The sequence below is a fragment of the Ceratotherium simum genome, chromosome 30 (assembly GCF_057802395.1).
Source record: "Ceratotherium simum simum isolate JZ-2026a chromosome 30, ASM5780239v1, whole genome shotgun sequence".
Classification (NCBI taxonomy): Eukaryota; Metazoa; Chordata; class Mammalia; order Perissodactyla; family Rhinocerotidae; genus Ceratotherium; species Ceratotherium simum.
Window position 1 is genome coordinate 28,746,540 of NC_141929.1, and position 11,497 is coordinate 28,758,036.

The window sequence follows — 11,497 nt, forward strand, 5'->3', positions numbered from 1 at the left end:
AATGACCTCATCGTAACTCAACAAATTACATCTGCTACAACCCTCTTTCCAAATAAAGTCACATTCTGAGGCACTGGAGGTTAAGACTTCAGTATATCTTTTTCAGGGACACAATTCAACCCATAACAGATGGGAAAAGACATTTTAAGAAGTTTTGCTGAATTTTCCTCAGCAGGGCAGGGGGTATATGTGTCGGGGTGTAGGGAGACTGACCTGGCCCCCAAAACATCCCGTCACCTCTGTATCTGGTCGAGGAATAAGCCTAAACATATTGTGAAACTCTTTCAAAGAACTTTCCCTTCTGCTTATCTGCCCTCCTCCAGGACACATGGCTCCTCATGCTCACGCGGTACTTTGAGGCTGGCCGTGAACTGGGCAACCTCGTTTCGTCCAACTCACGAAACACGCTTTGAAGGACATGCTATCATCTCCATTTTACAGATGAGAGACTGAGGTTCCTGAGACGTGATGAGTTAGTCCATGCCCACCCAGCAAACACAACAGGCTGAGAGCCCCATCCGTCTGTCTCCCATGCCAGGCGCCAGGCAAGCTGGTGCTGTGTTTTGGAAACAAGGCAGGGGGGCATAATCAATGGCCAGTTGGCCCTATGGTTAGTGCAGCTTGAGTGAGGCATGCCAGATGGGGAGCCTGGATACACCTTGAAGTCATCAGCTCTACCTCCCCCTCTGTTCTCCGGGGGGGAGACCCGGCCTAGCGCTTTTCTGGGCGTCTTGCTTCTTACAGGGAAGGAAAAGCAATTGGGAGAGATGAGGCTCCAGGTACCAGCCCAGGGTACACCCCAGGGTACTCCTGCCACCCCCCGGATTAGGAGATGGACGTGCTGGTTTTCAAACTGCTTTTTAAGTCTGCAGAACCCCTCGACCTTTTAAAAAGGAAACGTAAGAACCCCAACTTATAAAGTGGATGCAAACAATACTGAAGGTGGGGGGGCCTCTCCCACACCCCGACAATGGTCACCTGAGAAAACTCCAGGTCTTGGCCTCCTGAGTGAGAAAAATGTCTGAAAACGACACTGACATGCAAAGAGCAAGTAACAAACCAACACCCGTGCATTCACCTACTATTTATGAGGTTAAAATGTTCATTAGAAACAGTCTGTGGAGATTTGACATGAAGGAGTTATCGTTAAAATGTGTCAAGTATGCTGACGGTATTGTGGTTATGTTTTTAAAAAGACTTCCTACCTTGTAGTACATTCTGAAATACTTCAGTTGAGATGCTGTGATGTTTGTTTGCCATTTGTTTCAAAATGAGGCGTGATAGAGGCGAAACCGGACTGGCCCTGGGTTGATGAGTGTTGGAGTTGAACGGTGGTTATATCAAAACCAGCACGTGCACATAACTCAACTTAATTCTATTCTTTCTACTGTTGTGTATGTTCGCAAGTGTCCATAACAAAAAGCTTCTTTAGGTTAAAAAGTCTGAATTGTGCATAACGAGCAGGGTGACTTCTGTAATTCTTTAAAAGCTGTAAAAAGTTGAAGTTCCAGGAGGTGACAGGAGCGTCGCAAGGGTGGGGACGAGTGGGAGGGAGGGGGAGAGCATACCGCGTCCCCCAACCCAGGTGACCCGACTTGCCTTCCTCTGCGGCTCAAAACCCATTCTCCAGACTCCAAACTCCGCAGGGGAGCAGGCAGAGCGCAGCCCCGGCCACGGGCGCCCCATCTGCCCACCCGTGCGTCAACACATTTATCTGTCCACACGGACGGCCAGCCAGCTACCTGGCCGTCTACCCGGCGGCCCTTGGCACGACCTTCCAGAGCCCTCCGGCGCCCCCTCCTCCCCTCTCCACTCGCACCCGAACCTCCCTCCGCGCCGCTGGCCCGCCGGCCCCGCGCGGTGCCGCAGCCCCGGCGTGTTTGGCACTCACCAGCTGCGCCCCCGGCTGCGCCGCGCTCCGCGTGAAACTGAAAGTAGGCGCAGAGAGCTGCCCGGCTTGGGCTGGAGCCGGCGGCCGCTGCCGGGAAATCACGTGGATTCTAGCCGCCCGACCCGGGACGGGCGCGGGACGGGCGGGGGCAGGCACGCCCGCTGCCCTAAGGCCTCCTGGGGCTCAGACACCTTTGCAGACGGGACCCAGAGACAGCCCCAGGGGACGCGGGGGCCAATCGCCCCTTTTGTGGATGCGAAACTGAGGCAGAGGAGTAAGAGCTGGCTCACCCGGGGCCTGCCTGTGGGAGGGGTCAGGGCACCGCAGGAGGACCCTGGGCTGAGTTCAACTTTCCCTGCCTCCTTGGAGACTAAGCAGGGATGGGACAGGAGGAGATTCTCACCTGTGCAGGAGGAGGAGACTTAGACCCCAGGGGGCCTGTCTCCTGTCCTGTGGTGCTCTCCAGGATGAAAGAAGGGGATAATAACAATAACTGGTCTTATTAACGGAGCCCTTGGCCCTCTGATGGGGGCTAAACACTATCTACAAATGTATCTCATCTAATCCTCAAAATAAGCCTAAAATGCAGATGGGAGTATTACCCCACTTTACAGATGAGCAAACTGAGGCTCAGAGAGGAGAAAGGTGAAGGAGCTTGCCCAAGTCACACAAGGGACACAGGCAGGGACGAGGAAGAGACAAGCAAAGGGGACTGGAGGGGCAGAAAGAAGGCGAGATGACTCCCCCAGGAGGGAGTCAGGGATCCTGAATGGCCATGAGTCCTCCTACCTTTTTAAAGCTTTGCTATAACGTCCCTGGCTTTTTGCACCCCTCCTGGGACAGGGAGCTCCCCTCTTTCTGCAGACGACATATCCGTCCTGTGGACATGTCTGCCTGCTGGAAAGTCTTCCACCTGCCTCCCCGTGACATCCGCGCAGCGGAGCAGCTTTCACTCCAGATCACTTCCATCCCCCTGCCTCCCAGGCCAGGTGTGTGTGAGTGGGAGGGCTCTGCAAGGTAGTGGTCACGAGCGCAGCCATCAGCATCAGACACCCCTGGGGTCAAGTCCTACTCTCCGACTTACCGCCAGATGCTTTTACTTTTCCAAGCCTCAGGTTTGCCATTTGTAAGATGATAATAATAGATCCACGTAGAGAGGTTGTGAGAATTTGATGACCTAAAGTTGCGGCTGATGCAGCCTGTGCCTGAAGCCCATGAGCCATCCTTATATTTTTGTCCCCCTTCTGCAGGTCCCACATCCCTATGAGATGCACACTGCCTCCCTTCTGGGACCAGCTCCCAGAAATCACGTGACAGCACGGAGTGGGAAGGGCATGGATTCTGCAGTCGAGTGCTGGTGTGTGATTCCCAGCTCCACCGCTTCTAGCTGCATGACCTCAGACAAGTGCTCTGACCTCCCCAGCCCTCAGTTTCCTCATCTGCTAAATGAGGGTTTTCCCAGCTTCCACAGGCCACTGGAGGACATCGTGGGGAATGGATGAGAATGTGAGCGTGGGCTGTGAATGTGGGCATGGGAGGGACTGATTATGTCCCAAGAGCAGGATGTGCTCTTCGGTTCAACTCATGTCACTGAATACCTCCTGTGTGATTGTCCCTCCACGAGGTCCCAGGAAAGACTCTGGCCTGCTCCTTGTCTAGGCTGGGGAGAGCAGACAGACACGTGGACAAACAACCACAATCCAGAGAGACAAACGTGGACCATTTTCAGATGCATTTAACTTTGAACAGCCCCTTGAGGAAGGCAGAAGAAAAGTTATTTTCCCATTAGGCACTTGAAGAAGCCGAGACCCAGATAGGTCAAGCATGTTGCTGAAAGTCACACAGCAATCAGGAGGAGAGCTGAGACTTGAACCCAATGCCCTTTCCACCCTGGAGGTACCAGGCCTGCGGAGAAGGTTGTCACTGAAGAACTCTGGGAGACCCACCCTCCCAAACCCTCCCTGTCCTCAGCCTGGCCTGTGGCCTGAGAGTCCATCATTAGCACACCATTCCTTTGGATAAAGGTGTGCAAGCTCCCCTGGTGTGCATTAAATGGCCATCAGTCATTCATACTTGAGTGTGAACAAGCTAATCAGATTTTATGGGGGGAGATGAGAGGGAAGCTTGAGTGTTTGGACTTTGGGGTAGGAAACGTGAGATGTGAGGCAGGGGACCGGAGGATGGAGCCCACATTTACTGGGCACCACTGTGTGCCAAGTACCTCATCTCCGTGAAGTAGAACCAATAGCTGGCATTCGCGGAGCACTTAGGACATAACAGATACTGTTCTGGGTACTTGTGCTTGGTCCTTTAGTCCTCATGGCAGCTCTGGTATCTCCATTTTCACAGGTAAGGAAGTAGAGGCAGATGGTGAATAACACGCCCGAGATTACACAGCTGGCAGTGGAGGAGCGGAGATCTGGACCTAGGCAGCCGCTCCAGAGACCCTCCTCTTGGTCACCAGGCTGACCCAGTCCTCACCAGGACCCTGCGTGGAAGGCATCATCCCATTTAACAGATGAGGAAGCTGGGGCACAGAGGGACCCAGGAGAGCAGGACTAGTAATGGAGGGGTGCTGGGATTTGAAGGCCAGGCCTTTTCTCGACATTTCCATCTGCCTGAGGGCTGGGCCCCCTCCTGCCCTGGATCAGCAGCCCAGGTGGCAGGATGTGCCTCCGCAGGCCCTTGGCTTCAGCAGCCCTCGTTCCTCCCTGCAGGAAGGAGCAAGTGCAGCCTTCTCCTGGGGACAGATTTGGAGTGGGTCGGGGCCAGGACTCTACCTGGGCTGGGAGCACTTCCTGGTCTTTTGAGATGAGCCTAGATCAAAAGGCTTGGATGGAGGGGCCAGGACTTGGGAGAGGGGTCCGGCGGGTCGGTCCTGTTCTGGCAAGCTCTGGGACTCCACAGCTCCCGCTCAGTGCAGTGACGTGTGAGTGCCCTCCCAGGGCAGACCTGGCTGAGACGCTCTCCCAAGACGGTGAAGGAAGCGGAGGGGCTGCCCCTTTCTGGAGCAAAAACGAGCCCTGGGGTCCCAGCTGGGCTGGGGTCCACAGGGGGCAAGACTCCACGCGACCTCTGTCTGCCCCTTGTGATGGCGAAAGTTTCCACCGGGGAAAGGAGCTGCCTGGGGCTGCCTGGTTATCCTGACATGTCCTTATGGGATCAAGGCGGGGGGGCCTTGGGCCTTCGCAGCCCCCTCGAGGGAGCACTCTTGGGTAGAGTGAGGCTCCTAACTGATGTCACTGCCCTGAAGGCTAATATCCCAAGGCCTGGAATTCCTGCGTTGAACTCAGGACTCAGGGACTGGTGAAACCCTCTTGACTCTTTCTGCCAGGGGCCCCGCATGCCAGCCCCCAGGAGAGCTCCTGGTCAACTTAGTGAATCAGACCCTTGTGCAGGCCCCGAGGGAGGACGAGAAACAGGCCTGGAGAGCACTTGGAGGGGCCAGACGAGGGCTTGGAAGGAACTGGCTCAGAAGATGGTGCCCTCCCCTCAAATCTTCCCAAACCCTAAGGGGCTTCCCTCTGCCAAGCTCTGCCCCAGCCTTTGCCTCCTGGCCGTCTCTCCTGGACGTGAAAACAAAGGCCAGGCCCTTTGGCACCTTCATGGTGTGGACCTGCCCTCATTGCTCTCCCTCTCCTCTTTGCTCTCTGTGCTACACCAGCCTCCTTTAAATTTCTTCAGTCTTTCAAGATTCCTTCTATCCCAGGGACTTTGCACATGCCAGTGTCTTCCTGGGCTTTTCTCCCATCCCATTTGGCCAGTGTGGCACGAGGGATTTTCTTCACACACCCTTCCTGGAGCCTGGCACCTCTGAAGGCTGATGGAGGAAACCTTTTGCATTATAGGCTGAGCAGAGGAGGAAGAGATGCTGTGAGCATAATAAGGTGGTCTGGCTGCAAATATGCTCCTGAGATTTCTCTTCCATGTTAAAGTCTGATTTGCTGTTTAGAGGCTTCATCCTCCTCCTCTTCTACTAGAAAGCAGACCTGTGTGAGGGCCCCTCGCCCTCCCTGCCATCGTCAGGAGCTGAAGCTCCTCAGGCTACCGTATTTCCTGTCCAGCGCTGGAACCACGCGGAGGAGAGAATGAGTGACGACCCCCCAAGCGGCTGGTCAGGAGAGGAGATGCGACCTCTGATGGTGGCTGGGGACAGGGGCCGAAAGGCTGGGTGCAGAGGGGGAGGGAAAAGCGAGGGTCCAAGAGATGCTCTCAGCTGACCAAGGGGCACGCCAAGAAACCCAGCCAGGGTGACTCCAGCTCCCACTCCTTCCCTCTCTCCCAGAGCCACACGGGCAAGCGGCTGTTCACAAAGAAGGCGGGGCCAGCTCAGTGTGTCCTGTGGGGAAGGGAGCGGAAAGTTCTCCACAGGGCCTTCTCCAAGATAGCCCCGGCACACTCCAGTAATAGTCTGAGATTCCACCGCTAGAGTCACCTCACATGGACAAGTATCCTACAATGTCAGGGTCAAAAGGGAATTTGGGGAGCTTTAAGTCCAACACTCATTTTTTTGGAAAGGAAACTGAGGCTTTGGCTTGGGGATGACCCAGGTCCCAGCCTCCCAGCCCAGGGCTCTTTCTGTCACATCAGGTTGCCATTAGGAGACCTGTGCCCTTAAAGTGGGTTGAGCCACCCCATGGCGTGGCAGAGGTAATATTCTCCAGGTAAACCAGGACCAGGGATCCACACTCTGGCCAGCATGCCGCCAGCAGGGAGAGGCGCCCTGAGGGAAGGGGACCCAGGACGCCCAATGGACAGAGAGTCAGAGGCACATGCCGCTCTGCCTGAGAAGGGCCTAGAAGGTGAATGAGAGCCTCTCCATCAGGCTCTTGTCCCCCAACCTTCCTCCAGCCCACACTTAAGAGACATGACCTCAGGGGTGCCCACTGTGGTGATCACTGACCACAAAAAGTTCTGGATGTACTCAGAGTGGCTCTGCAGATCAGAGGCCCACTGTGAGTGCTTCCTGGGGTCACAGAAGAGACCCATGGGGCAGATGGCCCCACAGCCTGGGCAGGCATTCATCCATATGCCCATGAAAAAGTACATCCCACCCCCCCCTTCCTGCCTACTCCCCAGATGGTGCCTCTCCTGAATGGTCCCTCCTAGGCCCTGGGGAGGGCTATGACTGTCATCCCATTCCACAGAGGGGGAGCCAAGGCCCAGGGAGGGGCCGGTTGGCCAATGGTCTCTGGCCCCCCTACCCCCTTAATCCATACCACCAGGATCCCATTTCTGCAACCCAAGGGCCCTCCCAACAGACACACAGGCAGAAGGGTCTCAAGAGATCAGAGAGGGATCACCTGCTCTAATTTCCTTTGGTGCTGTTGCCTGATTTCCTTTAGGGCCCTCCCTCTGCTTTCTTTAAGACATGAGGTACTATAGGGCTTATTTCTCCCAGTCTACTCAAGACCACCCCCCTACCTCAGTCAAGTTGGAAACAGTCAGTTTAATCCTGAAATCAAAAAGAGATGAGAACTTGGCCCTCTACTGTGCCCCCATCCCCAGAAAAGAAACTCTAGGAATTATTCTAGGTGTTTCCATCTAATATTTAAGGCCCTCCATAAGAGAGCCCTTTCGAGAACTCTCTTGAGATTTGCCATTCTAGCTGCCAGGCCATTGCTCAGGCAGCCCCTCCCTCCATTCTTCATGGTGCCTCTTCCTCCTAATTAAGACCTGGGTAGGGTTCTTATCTCCCCAGCTGTCAGGTCATAAATCCTGGAGGGAAGGAGCCATATTTCCTGTTCATAACACCAGAGAGCTCAAGCAGAGAGTCACAGAGTCAACAACCCCCTCCTCTCTCTGCAGCACATACTGGAACCCAAGAGGCTTAAGAAGAGCTTCTTCCTCGAATAGGAGACCTGGACGGCAGTGATGGGATCCTGGGGAGAGAAACCAGATTCACCGTGAGCCGGGGCCCTCCTTGCAGCAGAGAGCAACCCCCAGCCCAGGAGCCTCCCCTCTCCTCACTGAGCCATCAGAGAGGCGTGGGGAGCAGTGGAGCCCAGGGAATCTTGAGGTCAGGCCTAGCTATTGATCTTCCGAAAACTGAAGGTAGTTCCCCAGCACCTGCCGCTCTGGGGTCATGTGGGCACTTCCTCTCCTGGATTCTCACTTATCTGCATTCCCAACAACTTCTTTCTGCTTGATAAGAAATGAGCATACATCAGGACATCCCCACATAGCTCACTTCCTCCAGTTCCCAAATGAAACCATCATCAAAGCGAGAGGAGACCTCACCTGCTGGCAGTTGGATTTATCTGCATTTTTATACTCTAGAGACCAAATATACTAGATTGGCACGACTCCAAGTGTGGACCTGTGACCAGCAGCATCAGCACCATCTGGGAGGGAACTTGTTAGAAATGCAGATTCTGAGGCCCCACCTGCGGCCTATCAAATCAGAAACTCTGAGGGTGGGCCCAAGAGTCTGTGTTTTAACACCTCCTGCAGGTGTTTCTGATGCATGCCTAAGTTTGAGACCCACAGCACTAGATAACTTTCAAATAGCCTCTTGATTTGGAGTTATGAGTCATATAAGCACCTTCCCTGACCACCCATTTTTTCTTCAGAGCTCCGGGCACAATTAGTGGTTATATAGTCTTTTGTTTGGCTAGCTAGTTGTTGTCTATCTCCCATTAGACTATAAGCTTCATGAAGACAGGAACCATACGGGCCTGGCCCAGAGTAAGAACTCAACAGCTACTGTTGAAAATACATACATACATACATACATAAAAGTGCTGGGGGCAGAGAAACTATTGACTCTCCTATGAATGTGACATATGACCTTGAACAAGTGTCCTTGTGGTTCTCAGCCTCTGGAGCTCCTTCCGTACAGCGAAGCAGTGGGCCCAGTGGACCCTTGAGGGCCACGCCTGCTCTCTGCCATGTTAGCAGGGGCTCAGTTTAATGCCTCCCCAATCCAGCCATCCCACACCTGCACCAGCCATGTCATCTCCTCCCACCCCCACCCCAAAGCCTTCTGTGGCTTTTGCTGCCTCCTACTGGCCTCTAAGTCTCCAGGACATGATCTCAGCCTACCTCCTGGCCTGATCTGCAACAACTTCACCCCAAAACAAACCCTCCCTCAGCCACACTGGGATTCCCCCCTCAGGTCCCATCAATGTTCTTCCCCGGCCAGGATACCTTCCCATGGCTCTCTCCCTGCTCCTTGAGATCCAGTGAAAACTGCCTTCTGGAAGCACTCCAGCACACGGAAGTCTTGGTTAACAGATTCCTAAAAAGTGTTTATGCCCACATCAGACTCAAAAGCAGGAAGGGAATTCCTCATGAGCCAGAACAAGAGGGGACTCCTGGAAAGTCAGGGGAGGGGAATGAACAGGACATTCTGGGAGGGGGCTTTCAGGAGTTGCTTAGAGAACTCTGCACTTTTCAGATTCCCAAATATCAAGAAGGAAATAAAATAATACAGAATTTTAAGAGATTTTTAAAAGGCCAGGTGCAATGTGCTATCCTGGATTGGATCCTGGGACAGAAAAAGGATTTCAGTGGAAAAACTGGTGAAATTCAAATCAAGTCCGGCGTTTGGTTAACAGCAACGTAGCAACGTTAATCTCTTGGTTATGACCAATGTCCCACGGTTATGAATGACTGGCGGTTTCTTCTTTATACTTTTCTCTATTTTCCACGATGTCCCTGTCTTACATTTTTCTTTAGTTTTCACATATTAAGAAATAGTGAAGGAATGCAGAGGGGTCTTAGGCATAGTACTAATCCTCAATTCCTTACCTGCAATGACAAAATCGAACAAGCTCTGAAAACTGCCAGTTTTCTTCTTAAGTTTGTCAGCAAACCTGGCCATTTGGATGGGAAGCTTTTTCTAGGATTTATCTTGATTTGTGTGCATATTCACACTCGGAGAAATACCAATGTGTTTGACCGTGGGGTGCCACCCCAGATACCACTGGGGGTGTCCTGCGATATTTCCAGTGTACACACACACTGTACTGCTTTTCTAAAATCCACAAAGTTCTGGATTTGGAAAGTCATGTGGTCCTAATGGTTAGGGACAGGGAGTTGTGGACCTGTGTTACAAACACCCACGTCCCACCACCCAGCTTAAGAAAGAAAAGATGACTAAAATTGCCCAGACCCCCATGCGCACACCTCCATGACTTGTATCATACAATTCTGATCATCAGGAGGATGGTCATGTTTTACAAACAACCATCATGGCAGAGGCGGTGAGAATTTGGAGGTTTCAGAGACCTATCTGCGGGCCAGGTCCCCCACTCCCCGCCTCCTCCCACACCCGCCTCACCTCTTCAACAGTGTAAGCCACAAATGTTGCCTGCCTGGGCGTGGGAAGAGGAATTTCACCATCATGGAAGAACTGACAGAACCCTGGTCCTGACAGGACATCCTGGGCTTGTTGAGGCAGTGGACAGTTACTTGGGCCTGGTTGGTGGGGAAGCCAAGGAAAAGTCGTGGGAGACATGGGGGGGGGTCCCAGGCCAGGACGGGGGCCCATCAGAACATCTGTGGCCGCTGTCCCCAGAGATGGGAGGGACGAAGCCGCCTCGGGGTTTCCTAGGGCTGGGAAAAGAGGAAGCAGCCTGCGGCAGTGGCTGGGGACCAGGCTGGGCTCTGAGGCTTGAGCCCTAGGCCCTAACCCATCACGAATTTGCCTGTGACCTGGGCACAACTCTGGCCCTTGGTGTTCTCCTCTGTGGATAGTGAAGCAATCCATGGCCCTGCCCACCTCTCAGGGTGTGGTAAGGATGCCTTTACCTAGCCTTCTGTGCCTCACCTCCTTCATCTGCAAAATGGGGATAATAATAGGACCTACCGCATAGGGTTGTTGTGAGGATTAAATGAGATAATCCACGTAAAGAGCTTACAACGGGACCTGCTGCTTGGTCACCCTCTAGGAGATGCTGCTGATGCTCTTATTTAACAATATACCTGGAATATCAGCCATGCTTCAGCCCTGGGCGAGGAGGTGGGGTACAGCAGAGAGCCAAATAGACACGGTCTCTACCTTCAGGAAGCTCTGCATTTATCAGATAATCCCAGAATTAGTTGTAAAATGGCAACTGAGGGGTAACTTAAAGGAGAGATGTAGCAGGCTGTGGTTCGAAAGCCCTCGAGAGGGAATCTGACCTAGTGAGGGAGGGGATGGGGCCCTTCCCTGAGGATGAGGGGGCATCAGATGGAGCAAGGAAGTGGGAAAGCATTCTGTGCAGAGGGAACAGCATGTGCAAAGGCCCTGTGGAGGGAGTGTGGCCAATGCAAGGAATGAGCATGTGGCCAGTGGGGTTGGGGAGTGTGGCCTGAGGTGGCCTGGGCAGGTTGCTAAGACCTCTGATTTGCAGACCGTTGGGCTGGGCGCGGGGAGACCTCTCCCCATCAAACAACCGAATCAATGGCTATGTTACACCAAAAGGTTTTATTTAATACACAGCTGAGCTCAAACGAAAGAAAGGGACAATCCCAGATCCTGAAGATGAAGAGGGAACTGAGAGCCAAAACTGTAAGTAAGGTGGCCCAGAGAGACGAGAACCAGGATGTGGGTTCAAACCACACTGGCCTGGGGTTTTAAGTCCCTCAGAGTGAGAGGAGAGAGATGAGGAGGTGGAATGA

The 11,497-nt window shown here is 53.4% G+C and overlaps 1 protein-coding gene across 3 annotated transcripts in view; it reads right to left on the bottom strand.

The window, feature by feature from the left end:
- NLRC5 (NLR family CARD domain containing 5) overlaps positions 1-2,185 on the bottom strand; it is a 93,341-nt gene extending 91,156 nt beyond the window's left edge. For 2 of the 3 annotated variants that reach the window (XM_087420220.1, XM_087420216.1), the window contains exon 1: positions 1,892-2,184. The gene's annotated coding sequence lies outside the window, so the exon portion shown is untranslated. Of the gene's footprint in view, positions 1-1,891 lie in introns of all 3 variants that reach the window. The other variant, XM_087420218.1, reaches the window with a different exon arrangement.
- Between the last annotated feature and the right edge of the window lie 9,312 nt (positions 2,186-11,497).